Here is a 19,696-nt window from a genome sequence, read left to right on the forward strand (position 1 = left end):
TGGAGAAGGCATTTAGGTTGGCAATAAAAATGGAAAGAAAAATTATGGCAATAAGGAAGCCTACCACTCACAATCATAAAGATGGAAGTGTTGTTGCCCCTAGCCATCCACAACCTACAAGGTTGACACCACAACAATTGGAAGAAAAAAGAGCAAAAGGGCTTTGTTACAGTTGTGATAGCAAATACACTAAATGTCATAAGTATGCCGAGAAGAAATTATTTCACATAGATTGTGAAGAGGAGGAAGAAAAGGAACAAGAAATGTCAAAAGAAGAGGATATACACCAAGAACAAACCCTAGAAAAATCATAAATGAATCCAACCATATCTTGTAATGCATTGGCTGGAATTACCACTCCTCAAACTATCAAGATAGCAGGGCATATCAAGAAGAAAAAGGTAATAGTGTTGATTGATTCGGGAAGTACCCATAATTTTATTCATTGTAAGATAGCCAGGGAATTGAATTGCTTCATATATCTAGCACCAGAGTGTCAATTGATGGTTGCAAGTGGAGGAACCATAAATTTCTCATGAAAGTGCCATAATATCTAGCTATCCATGGGAGAATATGTATTGAATAGCCCAATGCTTTCCATTCCAATGGGTGGTGTTGATGTTGTACTAGGAGTCCAATGGCTACAGTCCTTGGGTACAATAGCTTTTAATTTTCAAGAAATTTTCATGAAATTATCTGCAGAAGGAAAGGAAGTTGAATTAAGGGGTATCGCAAGGAAACCAAGAAAGATAATCAGCTCTAACAGAATGACAAAGCTTCTAAAGAAAGAGCAACGAGGCATAATTGCACAATTATGTTCACTAGAGGTTCCCACATCGAAACCATCCATTTCTCCAGATCTCCAAAAATTCTTGGACAATCATTCCAAGGTATTTGAGACTCCCAAAGGCCTCCCACCTACTCGTGATCATGATCATGCTATCAATTTGATTCCAGGAAGCGTTCCTCCAAACATCAGACCTTACAAATATCCCTATGTCCAAAAGAGTGAAATTGAACGTATGGTTGTAGAGATGCTAGAGGCTGGTATAATTCAACCTAGTCAAATTTCTTTCTCTACTCTAGTAGTATTGGTTCACAAGAAGGATGGATCATGGCACGTGTGTCGAGATTATAGGCAGCTCAACAAGCTAACTATTAAAGATAAATTTCCCATTCCTATCATTGATGAATTATTGGATGAATTGCATGGATCAATTTACTTCACCAAGTTGGATCTTCATTCAAGATATCATCAAATCAGAATGAATACTGAAGACATTCCAAAAATAGCATTTAGAACTCATAAGGGTCATTATGAATTTTTGGTCATGCCTTTTGGCCTTACTAATGCACCTTCTAGATTTCAAGGTTTGATGAATTCCATTTTCAAACCCTTCCTTAGAAAATTTGTGTTAGTATTTTTTGATGATATACTAATCTACAACAAGTCTTTGAAGGATCATGTCCAACATGTTGACATGGTGCTCAAACCATTGGAGGAGAAACAATTATACACAAAAATATCCAAATGTTTCTTTGGAGTACAAGAGGTGGAATATCTAGGTCATATTGCATCTCATGAAGGTGTTAAGGTAGACCCTAGAAAAATTAAAACCATTAAGGAATGGAAAATCCCCACATCCATAAAGCATCTACGAGGATTTCTCGAGTTGACAGGGTATTATCGCAAGTTTGTTAAGAATTATGGGAGAATAGTAGCACCTCTAACAACATTATTGAAGAAATATGCATTCTCATGGACTCCAAAAGCAACAAAGGCCTTTGAACATCTTAAAGAGGCAATGTGCCAAGCACCAGTCTTAGCTACACCAGCTTCACAAAAACCTTTATTGTGGAATGTGATGCCTCAGGAAATGGAATTGGTGTTGTTCTAATGCAAGAAGAAAGACCCGTTGCTTTCAAAATTTATCCAATCAAAGGAAAGTATTTACACAAAGCTATTTATGAGAAGGAAATATTGGCAATATTGCATGCACTTAAGAAATGGCGACCCTACCTAATGGGAAGACACTTCAAGGTAAAAACAAATCATGATAGTCTTAAATACTTTTTAGAACAAAGATTATCTTCAGAAGAGCAACAAAAATGGGTCACAAAGATGTTGGGCTATGACTTTTAAATCATCTACAAAAAAGGGAAGCAAAATGTTGTGGCAGATGCACTCTCAAGAAAGGATGAGGATGTGGAAGCATTCTTTTGCACCATTTCTATTATCCAACCAGATTGGATAAATGAAGCAAGGGATGAATGGAAGAATGATGATGAAGTGTGGGCACTCATTCAAAAGATACAATAAGATCCTAGTACATCTGATACAATTAGCTGGAAAAATGATTCGTTATGGTACAAGGATCGGTTATACCTGTGTAAGAATTCCCAACTCAAACAAAATATTCTTAGGGAATTGCACACCTTTCCCTTAGGAGGCCACTCAGGATTTCTAAAAACCTACCGCAGGGTTAAGAAGGATTTTTTTTGGGATGGCTTTAAATCAGATATTCAAAAGTTTGTGGCGTAATGTTTCGTTTTCCAACAAAATAAATTTGAAACAATTAAGACCGCAAGACTATTACAACCTTTATCGATTCCAAGCCAACGTTGGGAGGATGTTTCAATGGATTTTATCACAAGTTTAGGCAAGTCCGAAGGAAAGAGTGTTATCATGGTGGTAGTTGACAGACTTACCAAGTATGCACACTTTTGTGCATTATCTCATCCACTTAAAGCGAGTACAGTTTCTACTGCATTTATGGAAACAATTCAAAAGCTACGTGGAAACCAAAGATTATTGTAAGCGGCAGAGATCCCATTTTCACTGGAAATTTTTGGACAGAATTATTTTCTTTTCCTGGTACTCAGTTAGCTCATAGCTCATCTTATCATCCTCAATTTGATGGGCAAACTGAGATAGTAAACAAATGTTTAGAAGGATATCTTCGTTGCTTTGTATCTGATAAATAGACACAATGGCTCCAATGGTTGCCTCTCGCTGAATGGTGGTATAACACTTCCTTCCATACTGCAACAAAAATGACCCCATTTATGGCACTTTATGGATATCATCCACCATCCATCACATCATATTTAAGAGAAAATTCTAAGGTTCAAGCAGTGGAAGATCACATCGAGCATCAGTAACAAGTTCTCCAACTCTTAAAGGATAACCTCACCTTGGCGTAGAATAGAATGAAACAGCAGGCAGATCAACATCGCAGTGAAAGAAGTTTTGATGTAGGTGATTGGGTATTCCTACGACTACAACCATATAAACAAATGCCCCTCAAGCAAGCTAAGAATGATAATAAATTATCACCAAAGTATTATGGTTTGTACAAGGTGTTGCAAAAGATAGGTACTATGGCATACAAATTGGAGCTTCCTGCAACTTCCCGAATGCACCCAGTTTTCCATGTTTCATGCTTAAAGAAGGTTATAGGTGAAAAGATTCCAGTTCAAACAATATTGCCAAAACTTGATGAGGAAGGAAAAATCATATTGGAACCTGAAGCAGTCAAAGAAACAAGAACTCGACAGCTACGAAATCGATCAATTTCAGAGTATCTCATCAAGTGGAAGAACTTACCCATTGAAGATTCCACATGGGAGGATGAGAATTTTATACAAAAGCATCTAGAACTACTCAAGCATTGAGGACAACACTTTTTTGAAGGAGAGGGGCATGTTAGGTCCCTATAATACTAGTGATTCCCCCATTACTATTGTCATTGTATCCCTTATTGTTATTATTGTGCCCCATAGAATCCCACTATTGTTATTTTTGTGCCTTTATATTATTATTGTTAGGTCGGCTTGGTTATATTGTGACTCCTTAGACTCCTATATATAGAAAAGAGGTTTTTCATTTGTATCATCCAAGAATTGATCATTTGTGTAATGTAAAGGAGGTTTCCCCCTCGAAGAGGTTGAATTCTAAGGTGTTGATCTATATTTTCTATCTTTTTGTGAGTTGGTTTCATAACAAACAATTGATGCTTTAGTCACTGAAAAATTATTCAGAAAACACTACATGATATGCATTGTAATTTCTATGAAGTACAATGTAACCCAAGAGATTCGATGTTCAAATTCCCAGTGGATCAATCCAATAATATGTGTGTGTGTGTGTGTGTACATGTACATGTATATATATATATATGTATATATGTATATATGTATATATGTATATCTATATATATGTATATATATATATATATATATATATATATATATATATATATATATATATATATATATATATATATATATATATGTATATATATGTATATATATGTATATATATGTATGTATATATGTATATGTATATATATATATATGTATGTATGTATGTATGTATGTATGTATGTATGTATTTATATATTTTGTACATACGAGCAAGACCAAGACCTAGCAAAGGCAGTTACAGGTGCAATATAAATATATGTATTCATATATATATATATATATATAGAGAGAGAGAGAGAGAGAGAGAGAGAGAGAGAGAGAGAGAGAGAGAGAGAGAGAGATCATTGGAAAATTGTGGGCAATTTTGTTCTTCTTATGATGATCAACACACACACACACAGATATATAAGATCATTGGGACATATATATAAGAAAATAGCATATTCTATTTGAGGGCATTTATGCCCCACTCAAAGACAGAAGATCAATAATATCTTGGTTCCTACTTCTCTCTCATATTTTTATATCAATGTGCAATTTGAGCCTCCATTCTAGGAAGAAATGTATCAACTTCCTTTTTCCAAACTCACCACCTCAACTCAAAGTGGATGAGCAGGTGTTTCGCCAGTCTGGTCTGGATTTTCCTTCAAGAAAGATTTGGTCCTCCATTTATGTGTAGTTCATTATTGTATCTTTTTTATACTTGGAAATCACTTGAGTTTTGATAACAGGATCATTCTAATATTTTTTACTTCTTATGAGCTTACCTAATAGGTTGAACCATAATGACTAGTTTAACAGTATATTTGAGGTGTAGTGGTGCTCATAGTGATGTGATATATGTCAAAATAAGGTATATTATCATAGAAGTACAAACTTCATAAAAATCATATTTTTGTTCCTAAATAATAGTGCAAATGAAATGTGTCCCAAGGGGGCAACTAAATTGATGATCAAAGTAATGTGAGTTTGTGGTAACTAAGAAATCCAAGGTTCAAATCCCCCCAGTTGTGACCTGATTTATGGAAAGGAGGATAGTTTGTAGACCCCCAAAGGTTTATTGGTAGCCCCATGTCACGTGAGCTACCAAGCTCCTTTGGGTTAAAAAAAATAGTACAAATGTAATGTGAAATGATATTTCTAAACATTTTTATATAGAAAAATATCAGGATTGATAGCTATAACAATGAATATATGTTGAAAAATGATGCAATTTAAATATTCATTATTAAAATTCTATGTGCAAAAGTAAAAATCATACCATAAAATATGTTAATAAAAACAACATAAATCTTAAAAGCTAATTTTAATCCAACTTGGTCAGTGGACATGATAGCATGAACATGAAAGCAACTTGATTCACATAAAATACACTTAACAAATACAACTGATAGATAAGGATTGATGAAAGTGTTATTATCAATGGGACTACAAATATGAACCATTCTAATATTTTATCTCGATATTGTTACCAATTTGAAGTGCCACTACAAACTACTAATAGGCCTTAATTAACTTGGATTCAACCATGCTGGCAAAGAAAATTGAATAATACTAAATACAAAATAATTAAAGAGAACTAACCTCTCTAGCTTGTTGTTCTTCACACTCAGCCAATATTTTTTCTAATTTCTATTTCTTTGTTTCCAATCTCTTCACAAATTCCTCTCGTTCTTTTATTATAGCTTTAGTGGCTTCAATAGCATTTCCTCTGCAGCCATTTATTCCTCCCTCTTTTTCCTCTCTATTTTTTCATGCCTCTCCACTTCAGTATCCTTAGAATTAGATGCTGAAGTTGAATCTGTATTTGTATGAATTGTTATCACTTTCTGATAAATTGCCATGGAAATCATCTAATTCAACATTGTCTCTTTCTTGGCCTTCCTTGGAGCATATTTTCATGTCAACAACCTACAACTCTGAAACATCTACAGCAAATATACTTGTTTCTTTACCATGTATTTTGTCCTATGGTATGTAAGTGATTTATTTCTTAGTTTTCTCAAGAGATGTAATGTAGCAATCTTCCCCTTTCCTACTGATTGTCACATTTTTCCAAGTTAATATTAATCATTTGAAGTTCTTGAACTTCATATTGTCCTCCATTTTGACCATGGTGGCCAATTTCTTTTAAATTCATTGATATTGTATCTGTAGCCTTAACATACGACTCAAATGTGGATTCGTGAGAAGGTTCCAAATGGGTTATTATTGAGTTGTCTTCCTTTACACATGAAGGAAAAATATGACTGCCACAAATAATGAAAACTTTTCCATTTCGGTCAACACTTTCATTTGCATGAAGCCCTTTACAACCATTTATTTCGGTGTTTTCTACCCCATCTTGAGCCTTTGTTAAACCTTCTGATATAGATGGATCAGATCCACTCCCTTGAGTGGAAGAGTTACTACTAGAAATTATTTCTAGTTCATTGGTATGCTTAATTATACTGAAGGATTCACCTCTTGTAGCTTGTTTCTCATTCTGGATTATCCTTTGCATCTAGAATAAGTCTCTGAGTTATAATAGTGTCTCACAAATTTGTTTGAATCAAGAGATACTGACGATAACAAGCCATCTGAATGATAAGCACTCCGTGAAAGCTTTGAATTATATGAATTGGGTGGAGCATGCTTAGAAGCAACAGATGTTGATATTCCAATATTTGAAACCCATTTTTGTATGCATCTTTACCTACAAGAGTCTTACTTATAACATTGTCATTTCCAGCATTATCAGAGTTTCTCAAACTACTTCCAATACTGGTAATATTAGGGGAAACTAAAAGTTATGTCCAGTCTATTGGAAATAATACTGAGGGGGGGTGAATCAGTATTATCAGATCAATCATTTTTTATTTCCCAAATAGATTTATATACGCTACTTCTGTGAAGTGAACTAGCGTGTACACGCTACTGTGATTAGAGAAACCAACGTATAACTAGAGAAATTGTGATTTAGTTAATTTATCATGTGTTGATCTATAACCAGTGCATCAGTAACTTATTAAATAGTGCAATAAAAATAGAATAAACCATGACACATAAGAAACACACATGAACACCAAGATTTAAGGTGGAAACCCAATGTTGGTGAAAACCACCTGTTGCTGTCATCTCTGTCTTCTTTTAATAATAAGAAAATCTGTTTACAATCTTTTACTAGTGCGGACTCATATCAGTACACAGGCACCCACCTACAGAAGGCTACAACCTTCTCTCATTTTCCAGCTTCTGTCGGAAGGGAGCTACAACCCCCTAGCTCTTATAGCATCCAATGTGTTTACTAGTACGCAGGCACTAGCCTACAGAAGGCTACAACCTTCTCTCTTCCTCCAGGGACCACATTTCATAAATTTTTAGACTAGATGCTCCTAGTACACAACAATACACATGAAGGCCTCATTTCATCAAATTTTCATATTGGACCCATTAGAAGTTTCAAACCACATCAACCAATAATTAGTTGAACCCAGAAACCTGCATCCTCATTCAGAACCAGTTGCAACCTCAAAAATCATGCATCAGAAAGTATACGCTAGTTTACTGAACCCAACCTGCATGTACACGCTACTTCCTTCAATCAAACCTGCGTATACCTTCAAAACTATTGAAACCTATAACTTCTAAATCAAGTCTGTACCAAGCAGCGATATACTGAACATTTATTGTCAATTTACAGAGCTTCACACAGGCAGTAGCAGAGACCACCCTACTTATACAATCAATCAATCAGATATCAAACTCCTTATACATTCAGTTTTACTTTCAGATCTAAGAAGACATCATTGATAGACAGTAGTAAAAAAATGAACTGATCAGATAAATCAGTCAGACGTGAAGACAAGGCTTTTATTTTGTATATGCTACTTAGAAGAGTATAACCTGCATGTACATGCTCTTTTACTGAGACGAACCAGCGTACAGATCTATAAATATTAACTCATAACTTCCCTTCTATTATGGGCTTCAAACAAACCCAGATCATGACATTTAAAGAATAAAGCATGTGTACACAATTAGATCTAGCCCAACCAATATCAAATCATTCAATGATAAGTCATTTCAGGTCTCATGATCCTGATCCAACATTGAATTCAAGGTGCACAAAATATTTCAAATCAAATCACCAACATAGCCCCTGCAACATAAAATATACTTCAAATAGAAGTATTCATTAGAAACCCATTCACTTGCACACTCTGGCCTAATGATCTTCTCCTCCTTATATAGTTTTAGGCCTTTCTCAATACCTCGGACCAAAACCACTTAGGACCAATACCTTGGACCAAATACCCCAGACCAATACCTCTACCCAAATACCTCAAATCAAATACCTCGAACCAAATACCTTGGACCAAAACCTTGATTTTTCAACTTGTACGCGTTTTTCCTCTTGTGAGAGTGCGTGTATATGTATACACTCTTTTTGTTCTATGTACCAGTGTGTATACGTCATTTTGACTAAGTGGACCTGCATATACTTCTTAAACTACTTTACATCAACCTATTCCTTCACATTCTTTATTCTGATCAGTAGACCTCAGTTCCATCTTCCTATTCTTATGTACCATTACCCTGTTACCCCTGAATATTCTTGTTGTACTGTGAGTTTCCTTTTATCAAAATTGAATTGGCCTGTGAGTGAGTTGCCATAAAGGACAACACTTGTATCATAATGCCAATAGAATCGTCATTTCATAGGAAAGGAAACGATTTAGCAACCTTAGGCAATGATCTCCCAAGTGCCCCTTGGATTTTTTTTCCAAGCTATGAGGTAATTAAACTTGAAGTGGATTTCTTAAGGCCATGGAGATGTCGGGTCTGTGAATTCTTTTCACCATGAATATTTTTTATGTGTGATTTATTCAAAAGTTCAGGGGTCTCCTGTGACTTCTTATTGAATTGATCTTGCAAAGGAGGAATTCCATTCGACTTGCCAAAGTTTATGTCAAGTTCATTGGATTGAGGCTTGTCTTTTTTTCCAAGTGATTTTGAACCTTGCTAGTCAATCTGTAGATTTACACAATTTATTGAAATGGAATTGAAATCTTATTGATAATTTCCACAAAATTCACCAAAACTAATGCAGTAAGGGTTAGAAGGATAGCAAATCCCCAAAAATCCAAAAGGGTTGATTTCAAATATCATTGGGTAATGTTACCAGGAGAGCTTCAATGGTTAATCTATAAAATTTCATAATTTCCAAATATCCATAGGTTTTCTTTCAAATTGCATTGGGTTTTGTTAAATAACATGAATTTGTTTTAACATTCTGACATTCGCCACATACTGTTTGTTAGAGATAAAAATTCATAATCTGAGAGGAATTAAGTAAATCCATGTGGAAATTTTGATGCATGCATGCGATCGGGATTGAGCAACGAGAAAAGGAATTAGAAAAACTGTGGAAAGAGGCAAGAGATATGAATATATTTACATGTTCAAGTAAACTCTGGGTCACCTGAGCCACTTGAAGCTTTGAAGAAATCCATCCATACATATGAAGAAAATCTAGGATGCTCAGACTTCCATCTTTTGATTCTCTAACTAGTCTTTCCTTATGCAAACCCTTGAACTAGGCTTCAAATTGAGTATCTTCAGTGCATAAAAATGTGCTAACTAAGGAACCAGGGATGGGACGAGCTATTATATACTACACAATAAATAAAATCTACTCCATAAATAATAAATTATATAAGTCACTGATATATGATACATAATAAAATATCTCTTTTTGAAGAGAAAAATTTTATGTATCAAGAAAAGTTTACAATATCCGCTTAAAAGGCCCACATTTTGAATTGGGAAAAATGATTCAAAACTCAACTACCACAAAAGAAGATGGTTTGACAAAATTGTTAATTTTTTCCATTTTTGTAGAGTATATTTCACATAGGTAATACATTAACATAAAGGATACAAGATTCAAACTCAAAACTCCTCCTTAGTCTCAACTAGGATGAAAGACAATAACTAGAATAATAATCACTCCATAAGGTAATCTAGCAAAGAATATTCGAAAAGAGCGAAGTGATTTTTTTGCATACTTTATTTCCCTTTTCATAATTTAGTTCAATTTATCTTTGAAGATGTAAAAAGATCATTTATTCTAATGAATATGAAATCATCCTTAATGAAGAAAGTCTAAGTCTCAAGCTAGATGTTACACACTTTGATGAATCCAATAATATCATGAGAAATTTATTTAAGTCCACTCAAACCATCTTGGGACTCTTCCAAAATGAAATTTTGAAAAGCTCAAGGAAAAAATTATTTCACCATAGAAAAAGTGAAAGTTCTTTCATAGATATTTTAGTCTCCATTATATCCATACATCTAATTATTGTGGAAGAACTCTAATATGTATCCTAATTTTAAGGAATAGTTTCAACAAGGACATTGATGTGATCCTCAAGAACTAAATCCAAGAATTGTTCTTTGCTTAATATGATAGAAAATACATATTCTCTTATCATGTACCCACCCCCTTAAGTGGCATTAAGGAGGTGAGTTAATGAAATTTTTCCTCTTTAATTACTATTATAGGGCCTCTTTTGGGCTTGTATATGTGTCCTTCTCAACAAGAAATTTTCAACCAATGTATTCTTTCCTAATTATGAGTCATGCTTAGAAAGATATGACCTTCTAAAAATTTATTCAAGTTCTCTTTTTCTCAACCACACTAGCAACCATACTAGTGATGTGGCAACAAGTTCACCAGACATCCATATTATGCCATGTCACCACAACTAGTATAATTCACCCTTGGTTTCACACTTGTTGAGACATTCATCTTTGCTTAACAACTTATTGGGTTTTTTCTTTGCTTAATATGATAGGAAAAATCATCTTCTCTTATCATGTACCCATCCATCTCAGTGGCATTAAGGAGTTGAGTTAATTGATGTTTTTTCCTTTATACGTACTATTATAGGGTCTCTTCTGAGCTTGTATACGTGTTTTTCTCAACAATAAATTTCCAATCATTGTAATATGGCTTAATTATGAGTCATGTGTAGAAATATATGACCTTCTAAAAATTTCTTCAAGTTCTCTTTTTCTCAACCACATTAGTGATCATAATGGTGATGTGGCAACAAATTCACTAGGCATCCATACTATGCCATGTCACAACTAATATGGTTTAACCTTGGGTTAACACTTATTGAGACATTCATATTTGCTTAAAATCTTATTGGGTAGCTTAAAATATCTCCTTTTGAAGAGAAAAATTCATATTGTTTATGTATCGAGAAAAGCTTACAATATTTGCTTAAAAGGCCCACATTTTCGATTGGGAAAACTGATTCAAAACTCAACTACCACAAAAGAAGATGATTTGACAAAATTGTTTATTTCTTCCAATTTCGTAGAGACCATTTCAAATAGGTAATACATTAACATAAAGGATACAAGATTCAAGCTCAAAACTACTCCTTAGTCTCAATGGGATGAAAGACAATAACCAAACTAGAAATCACTCCATGAGATGATCAAGTAGAGAATATTCTAAAAGAGTAAAGTGATTTTTTTACATATTTTATTTCCATTTTCATAATTTAGTTCAACGTATCTTTGAAGGTCTCAAAATATCATTTATTCTAATGAATATGAAATCATCCTAAATGAAGAATTTCTACGGCCCAAACTAGATGTTACACACTTTGATGAATCTAATAATATCATGAGAAATTTATTTAAGTCCACTCAAACCATCTTGGGACTCTTCCAAAATGAAACTTTGAAAAGCTCAAGGAAAAAAATATTTCACCATAAAAAAAGTGAAAGTGCCTTCATGGATGTTTTTAGTCCCCATGCTATCCATACATATAATTATTGTGGAAAAACTCTAGTATCTATCCTAATTTGAAGGAATAGTTTCAACAAGAACATTGGTGTGACCCTAAATAACTAAATCCAAGAATTGTTCTTTGCTTAATATGATAGGGAAATTCATCTTCTCTTATCATGTACCCACCCCCCTAAGTGGCATTAAGGAGGTGAGTTAATGGAATTTTTCCTCTTTAAGTACTATTATACGGTATCTTTTGAGCTTATACATGTGTTCTACTCAACAAGAACTTTCCAACCATTGTATTCTTGCTTAATTATGAGTTATGCATAGAAAGATATGACCTTCTAAAAATTTCTTCAAGTTCTCTTTTTCTCAACCACACTAGCAATCATACTAGTGATATGGCAGCAAGTTCACCAAGAATCTGTATTATGCCATGTCACAACTAGAGTAATTCACCCATGGGTACACACTTGTTGACACATTAATCTTTGCTTAACGACTTATTGGGTTTATTCTTTGCTTAATATTATAGGAAAATTCATCTTCTATTATCATGTACCCATTCCTCTAAGTGGCATTAAGGAGGTGAGTTAATGGATTTTTTTCCTCTATAAGTACTATTATAGGGTCTCTTTTGAGCTTGTATATGTGTTTTTCTCAACAAGAACTTTCCAACCATTGTAATATGGCTTAATTATGAGTCATGCATAGAAAGATATGACCTTCTAAAGATTTCTTCAAGTTCTATTTTTCTCAACCACATTAGTGATCATAATGGTGATGTGGCAACAAGTTCACCAGGCATCCATACTATGCCATGTCACAACTAATATGATTCACCCTTGGGTTCACACTTGATACATTCATCTTTTCTTAACTTCTTATTGGGTTATAAAGTTACTCCTCCATAATTCTATCACATTCTCACCAATCTTCTCATTGCACCAAGCCTTTTAAACCATGAAGAACAATGCACTTGAACATTTTATCTATGTAATATGTTGCATAGGGGAAAATGTTATCTTATACAAGATCACATCGCACAATGTTTATTTGTACGCACCTTACTTTTCCCTATGTCTTCTATGTCCCCCACTCTTCCTCCTTGCTCTTTTCTTCCCCTATCCCTTATATTTTTCTTTATTTTTCTTTCTCACTTTCTTCATTGCATGATGAAACTATTTTATTTTGTGGCAATCCCCTTTCCTCATATTTATCACATATATAAATACTATATAAATGTAATAGCTAACCAAAGTGTTTCAGGTGTCAACCTCAAATTTTACAAGAGGTTCAACAACCATTAGAGCATGCCACATGTCCTAGTCAAAGTTTTCAATGGTACGACAATGTGACACATGCCATAGGACAAATATTTCCTGACGCATGATATTCTAATGAGAGTCTACCATATGTCCCTTCAAAATTTCATGGCCTCTATCATATCGCACCGTTTTGTTTTTTTTCAATGCAACCTATATCACAAAAATAATTCCATGCAGTATAGAAAGATCATTAAGAATGCCTTGAAAACCTTCCAATTTTTTACTAACTTATTCCTAAGTGTTTTCCATAGGGTGAGGCACTTCTCTAATACCCTTAGGCTTCTCTAAACTCAAAAAAGGCATGAATATTTCTGCAAGGAAAATTATCTTTTTGAACTGCACACTTCTACAAGGAAAATTATCTTTGTGATTTGTGTACATGCTCCTCCTTGATACGTTGTTCCTAAAACAAGATATCACACAAAATCATGCTCATAATTATGATACAATGATGTGCCTTCGTCCTCCTTTTAAGCCTTTCGACTCATGTTATAACTGGCAAGTTAAGTTTTAGAACTCATACTTGTGATTGATTTATTAACTGAGTCAAACTAACTCTTGTAACTTGTCCTTGCCTCAATTAGACACTGAGGCTATCACTCATATTTTTCCAAACATAAACTCACACTTGGAGAACAACAAAATTGAGCCTCCAATTTCTTCACATGAGTTAATTTCTCCATGAACTTGTACTCTAACTCGTGCATGCTAAAGAAGGATTGGTCAAGGTATTTCTTGATTGATGCACAAGTCAAGAAAACCTTTCTCACTATTATTTTCAACAAGGGGTTTATGGATTAGGCGGTTGAGGGACAAGGAGTTGAGGTCTAGGGGGTTTAGGGGTTAGAGGTTAATGGCTTAGTGGTTAATGGATTCAACGGTTAATGGTTAAGCACTAAAGGCTTAGGGTTAAGGGGATTTAAGTTTTAAGTGCTTAAGGGTTATGGGATTTAGGTGTCTGCAGGTTAAGGGGTTAGGGTTAAGGGTTAAGGGTTAGACTTTAATAGGATAAGGGGTTAGGTATTAGGGGGTTCAATGATTCTAAGTTAGGGGTTTTGGGTTAAGGGGTTAGTGGCTTAGGGTTTAAGGGATCAAGGGGTTAATGGGTTATGTGTTATGAGTGTAGGGGTTAAGGGATTATGGTTTTGGGGATAAGGAGATAGGGAATTTAGTGGTTATGGGTTAATGGATTATGGGTTGTGATAATGGGGCTCCTAATCCCCTTATCCCCTAATCCCCTTATGGGTTATGATAATGGGAGTGTTATGTTATACTAGGGAATTCCAACATGTGCTTTGGCATCCTAGTCATGACAAGATGTTCTAGGTACAATGATGTTCCAAGATAGGTGAGGTGCCAAGGAATGTTAGTGTATGCCAAATAATGTCAAGAAATGTCAAGAGTTTTGGGGATTTCTAGGGCTCTCTCATTAATAGAATTAAATGATCTTGATTATGTATCGAATAATATGGTTCCTACACACACTAGTGGAATTTCACTTAAAGGGAATTTGTTAGATAATAAACCTAATAGAGACATATTATGTATTGACTCATAGGAAAACTATATTGTCATTACTTGAGGGAAATGATACACACTAATTACTTCTTAACAAATTGATTGACTCTAACCACTATGGCCATGGATACATAAATGAAACAGACTCCATAACAATGATCTTAAATCATTATCTTATGACAGAAAATATAGCAATAGTCACATAATGTCATCAAAAACTCATTGGAATGATTAATGATGACAGACATTTTTTTACCATCACCAAAAGTTACCAAAAAGAGCATTGGTGAGGGCCAATAAAAGATCGTCACTAGAAGTGTCACCAAAGAGATAATTAGTGATGGTCCTTTAACAAACCTCACCAAAAGTGTCATTAAAAATAGCTTTGGTGAAAAAACTTAAAGTGTTGTCACTATATGCACTTACAACGACGTTTTTTTGAGGATCGTCACCATATGCAACATTGTTGACAAACCTTAAAGGTTTTTCATAGGAATGACCCTCACCAATGACCTTTTTTATTATATTTCCTAGGGTAAAGAAGATAAGCATATCCTTTTCCAAGTCAAAGGATCAATTTGTGATTGGTCAAACATAAATAAATAAATAAAATAAAATAAAAAATAAAAAAAATATAAATATAAATATAAATAAATAAATAAATAATAATAATAATAATAATAATAAATAAAAAAATAAAAATAAAAAAAATAAAATAAAATAATAATATATATATATAATAAAAAATAAAAAAAAAATAAAATAAAAAATAAAAAATAAAAATAAAAATAAAAAACAAGTGTTTTGAGGGATCAATGCTCCTTCCAAGTGGTAGGGACTAAACTAGAATGCCCAAAAATTCTCCTTCCTAGTGTTGGGGACCAAAATAGAAGGCCATCAACACCCTCTCTACACTAGAGCTCCAAAACAGTGCAGGAATTCAACTGGATAAGCTTAGATTTAGTCCAAATTAACAACTTTTTTTAAAATAATCATTGTTGATTAAAATAATGATTGATTTGGTCTATCTTAATCATCACCTTGATACGGTCAAGAAAGTGTTTAGGTGCAATGAAGGCCAATCATGATGGAAGTCTATATAAACAGAGCTCTTCACTAGTCACAGGAAGAAGAAGGAACTTATCCCAAATTATGTCAGTGTTGCAACCATGATAAAGTTGTGCATCCACACTAGTGAGCATATAGGTTAGGGAGCAAATCAAGGGTAGAGGCTTGGAGGACCCATAAATGTATTCTAGTTCTACCAAAGAGAAATAATAACAAATATTTTCCCCATTATCTATATTTCATGGTCTATTTTATTTGATGTAATTGATATATTATGTTTATAACTAATGTTGTTTCACAAGAAGATCATATTGGTTTCTTTCTTTGTGTGAAGATGATATAGGAGATCTAGGAGCAAAGATATTGAAGGAGATCTTCCTAGATTTGGCTTCATTAGATAGGGTCAAGGATCTAGAGTTAAAAGGTATGTCTAATGCCTTCTTCTTATGAATCTGAAAGTTCTTGTGATTGTCTAATTTCTTTTGTCTCACTTCTTCATTCATACACACTCGATGGGCAAGATATGAGAAAATCATGTTGGGATTAAAGTGACCTATTACTATAGGTGAAATTCCCTCTTATACAAAATTGGTGAACACGTTGGGAAGATCCCAGTAAGTCAATTTTTTTAGATTATTTTACTTCATTTTCCTTGGGGATTTTTGGTTTCCTTGATGTTTTATAGCGGTATTAGTCATCTATAAATCTTGGTTTCAAAATCCAGATATTGAAACCTCCTATATTTAAGTTTATTTCATTATGTTTCACGCTTGTAGCTCAGACTAGGCCATTGATATCCCTTTGTTTCGATTTTCATAACTTCTGGAGAGCATTGATAGCCTCTCTGTTTTAGTAAGACCTTATCTGACATAGAATTAAAGGTTATTTACCTTGAAAATGAGGTGTTAATATTAGATATGGAAGGGTATTTTTGCATCCATATAAACCCTATTAGGTGTTGTTTTGGCGCTGAAGTCTTCGTCTTTAATCACTGCTTTTTTATTGAGTTTACATGCAATTTTGTGAACTTAGTAACATAATTAGGGTTTGATCCTTATTCTTGGGTTTTGATTCTTTTCAAGAACATTGGTGTTCATATACCTCTCTGGCATCATTGTATTGACATCCCTACACTACTTGTCTTCCTGTAGCTTGATTGTTTGATTGAAAACTCATTTTTCAAATCTTAGCGCATTCTTGTGGGTAGATCTAGGGTATATATTTCTAGTGTTGACACCACCATTATAGAAAGATATCCCAAGTGAGGCAGAAAATGTAAAAAGTTTGATAATAATGCATATGAAGAAGATGGTATTGAAACTAGTAAGGTAATGAATTCATATGATTGTAAGGTCATTTACATCATCATAATCATTGTCATCATCATCACTGCCATCATTGTCATTGTTATTGTCATCATTGCATTTTAATCATAATCACCATTCATTCCACCATCATCATCTTATTAATCATCATCATCATTAAGGACATTTTTGTCAATTGTTCATAATTATAGGTGTCATAAGAAATATCATCAACCCAAAAAAGGTGGTGAGTGATAGAAAAGAGTATTTAGGACAAATATGATATATGCAAGAGAAATAAAAACTCTATTTTTTAGGGATGATCAATGATGATGATCATCACCATCATTATCATCGTCAATATCATTTTCATAATCCCCATTATCATCATTAATGTAATTTTTATCATCATTGTTATCATCATCTTCATGGATGTCATCATCATTGGCATTGTCATCAGCATTCATGCCATTATTGTTGTTGATGATGACCTATATTACAGTGATGATAATGATTATTAGATGATGATGACTTGGATGAAAATGCCTAAGATAATGATTATGATTATGATAATGAAAACATTTGAAAATTGGGAAGATTAGCCAAAGTCATTAGCATTGCCATCATCATAATCATTGTCATCATCATCATCATCATTGTCATTGTAACCATCATCATTGTCATTATCATCATAATCACAATTCATGTCATTGTTTCCATCTTCATTATCATCATTGTCATGATTATTGTCATTGTCATCAATTGTTCATGATTGTCAATGTCTTAAGAAATATGATCAATGCATAAATATGATGTGTGTTGGAAAATGGATGCAAAATTTTACACAAAAGTGGGGGAAACAATAGATGTAAAATTGGATAAAAAGTGGATGTAACATAAGTACATGCAAAACAAGAAGCAAAACCTGACAAAAAATTGGATGCAAAAACAGATGCAATAGTAAATGTAAACTTGGATGCTAAATAGGATGCAAATGCAGATGAAAAAGTGGAAGCAAACATGGGTGCAATAGTAGGTGTAAAACTTGGCATGACTTATGCTAAAACAAATGTGGATGCAACAACAGACATAGAAAATGACACAAACTTGGAAGTAAAAAGGAGGAAAACTTGGATGAAAAATAAGATGCAAAAAGGGATGTAAACATGGACACAAACATGGGTGCAATAGTGGACACAAAATTATATGAAAAAGTGGATGAAACATAAATGGATGAAAAAGTAGATGCAAAATGATATGCAAAGCCTGACGTAAAAGTGGATGCAACAGGGGATGAAAAAACATACACAATATTTGATGCAAACTTGGACACAAAAGAGGATGAAAATGTGGATGCAAAAGTGGAAGAAAATGTGGGTTGCAATGATGGGCACAAGATATGACACAAATTGTGGCATAACAAAAGTGGATGAAAAAGTGGATGTACAACAAACACAAAAAAATAAATAAATAAATAAATAAAATAAAATAAATAATTTGCAAACTTGAATGCCATAAAAGATGCAAAAAAGGATGTAAAAGTGGATGCAAACATGGGTGCAATAGGTGAAACAAAAATGGATGCAAAAAATAGATGTAATGGAAGTAGATACAAAAGAAGACGTAAAACCCAATGCATAAACCTGACACAAAAATGGATACAAAAAGAGATGTAATATTTGATGCAAATATTCAATGCAAAAGAGGATGCAAAATTAGAGGCAAACATGGATACAACAGTAAGTGCAAAACATGGTGCAAATTCTAGACGCAAAAAAGTGGATGTAAAGATAGATGTAAAAAAGAAGAAAAATTTGATGCAAATGAAGATGCAAAAATGGATGCAAAGGTGGACGTAAACATGGGTGCAACAGTGGATGCAAAATTGGATGAAAAATTCGATGCAATAGAATTTGATGCAAAACCTGATGCAAATCTTGACACAAAAGTAGATACAAAAAGGTATGCAAAAATAGATGCAAAATTTGATGAAAACCTAGATGCAAATGAGGATGCAAACGTGGATGTGAGATTAGAAGCAAAAGTAGGTGCAAAGGGAGATGCCAAACTAGGCACAAATTGTGGCACAACAAAATTGGATGCAATAGTGGACATAATAACAGATGAAAAAGAGGATGTAAATATGGATGTAAAACAAGATGCAAAATTGGATGCAACAAAATTAGATGCAAAAGTAGGTGCAAAACTAGACACAAACCTTGAGAAAAAAAACTTGGCGCAAAGGGAAACAAAAATTGATTTAAAAAATGATGCAAATGAGGATGCAAAAGATGGTACAAAAATGGATGCAAGTGTAGGTGAAAAAAGTGGATGCAATAGAGGATGAAAAAGTAGGTGAAACATAATTAGGTGCCAAACTTGGTGCAAAAACTGGTGCAACGGATGGCACAGAACTTGGAAAAAAGATGGTACAAATCCTGGTGCAAAACCTTTTGCAATACTTGGTGCTAAAC

This window comes from Pinus tabuliformis, chromosome 6, assembly GCF_031772625.1.
Source record: "Pinus tabuliformis cultivar Carrire ecotype Pingquan chromosome 6, CPIR1, whole genome shotgun sequence".
NCBI lineage: Eukaryota > Viridiplantae > Streptophyta > Pinopsida > Pinales > Pinaceae > Pinus > Pinus tabuliformis.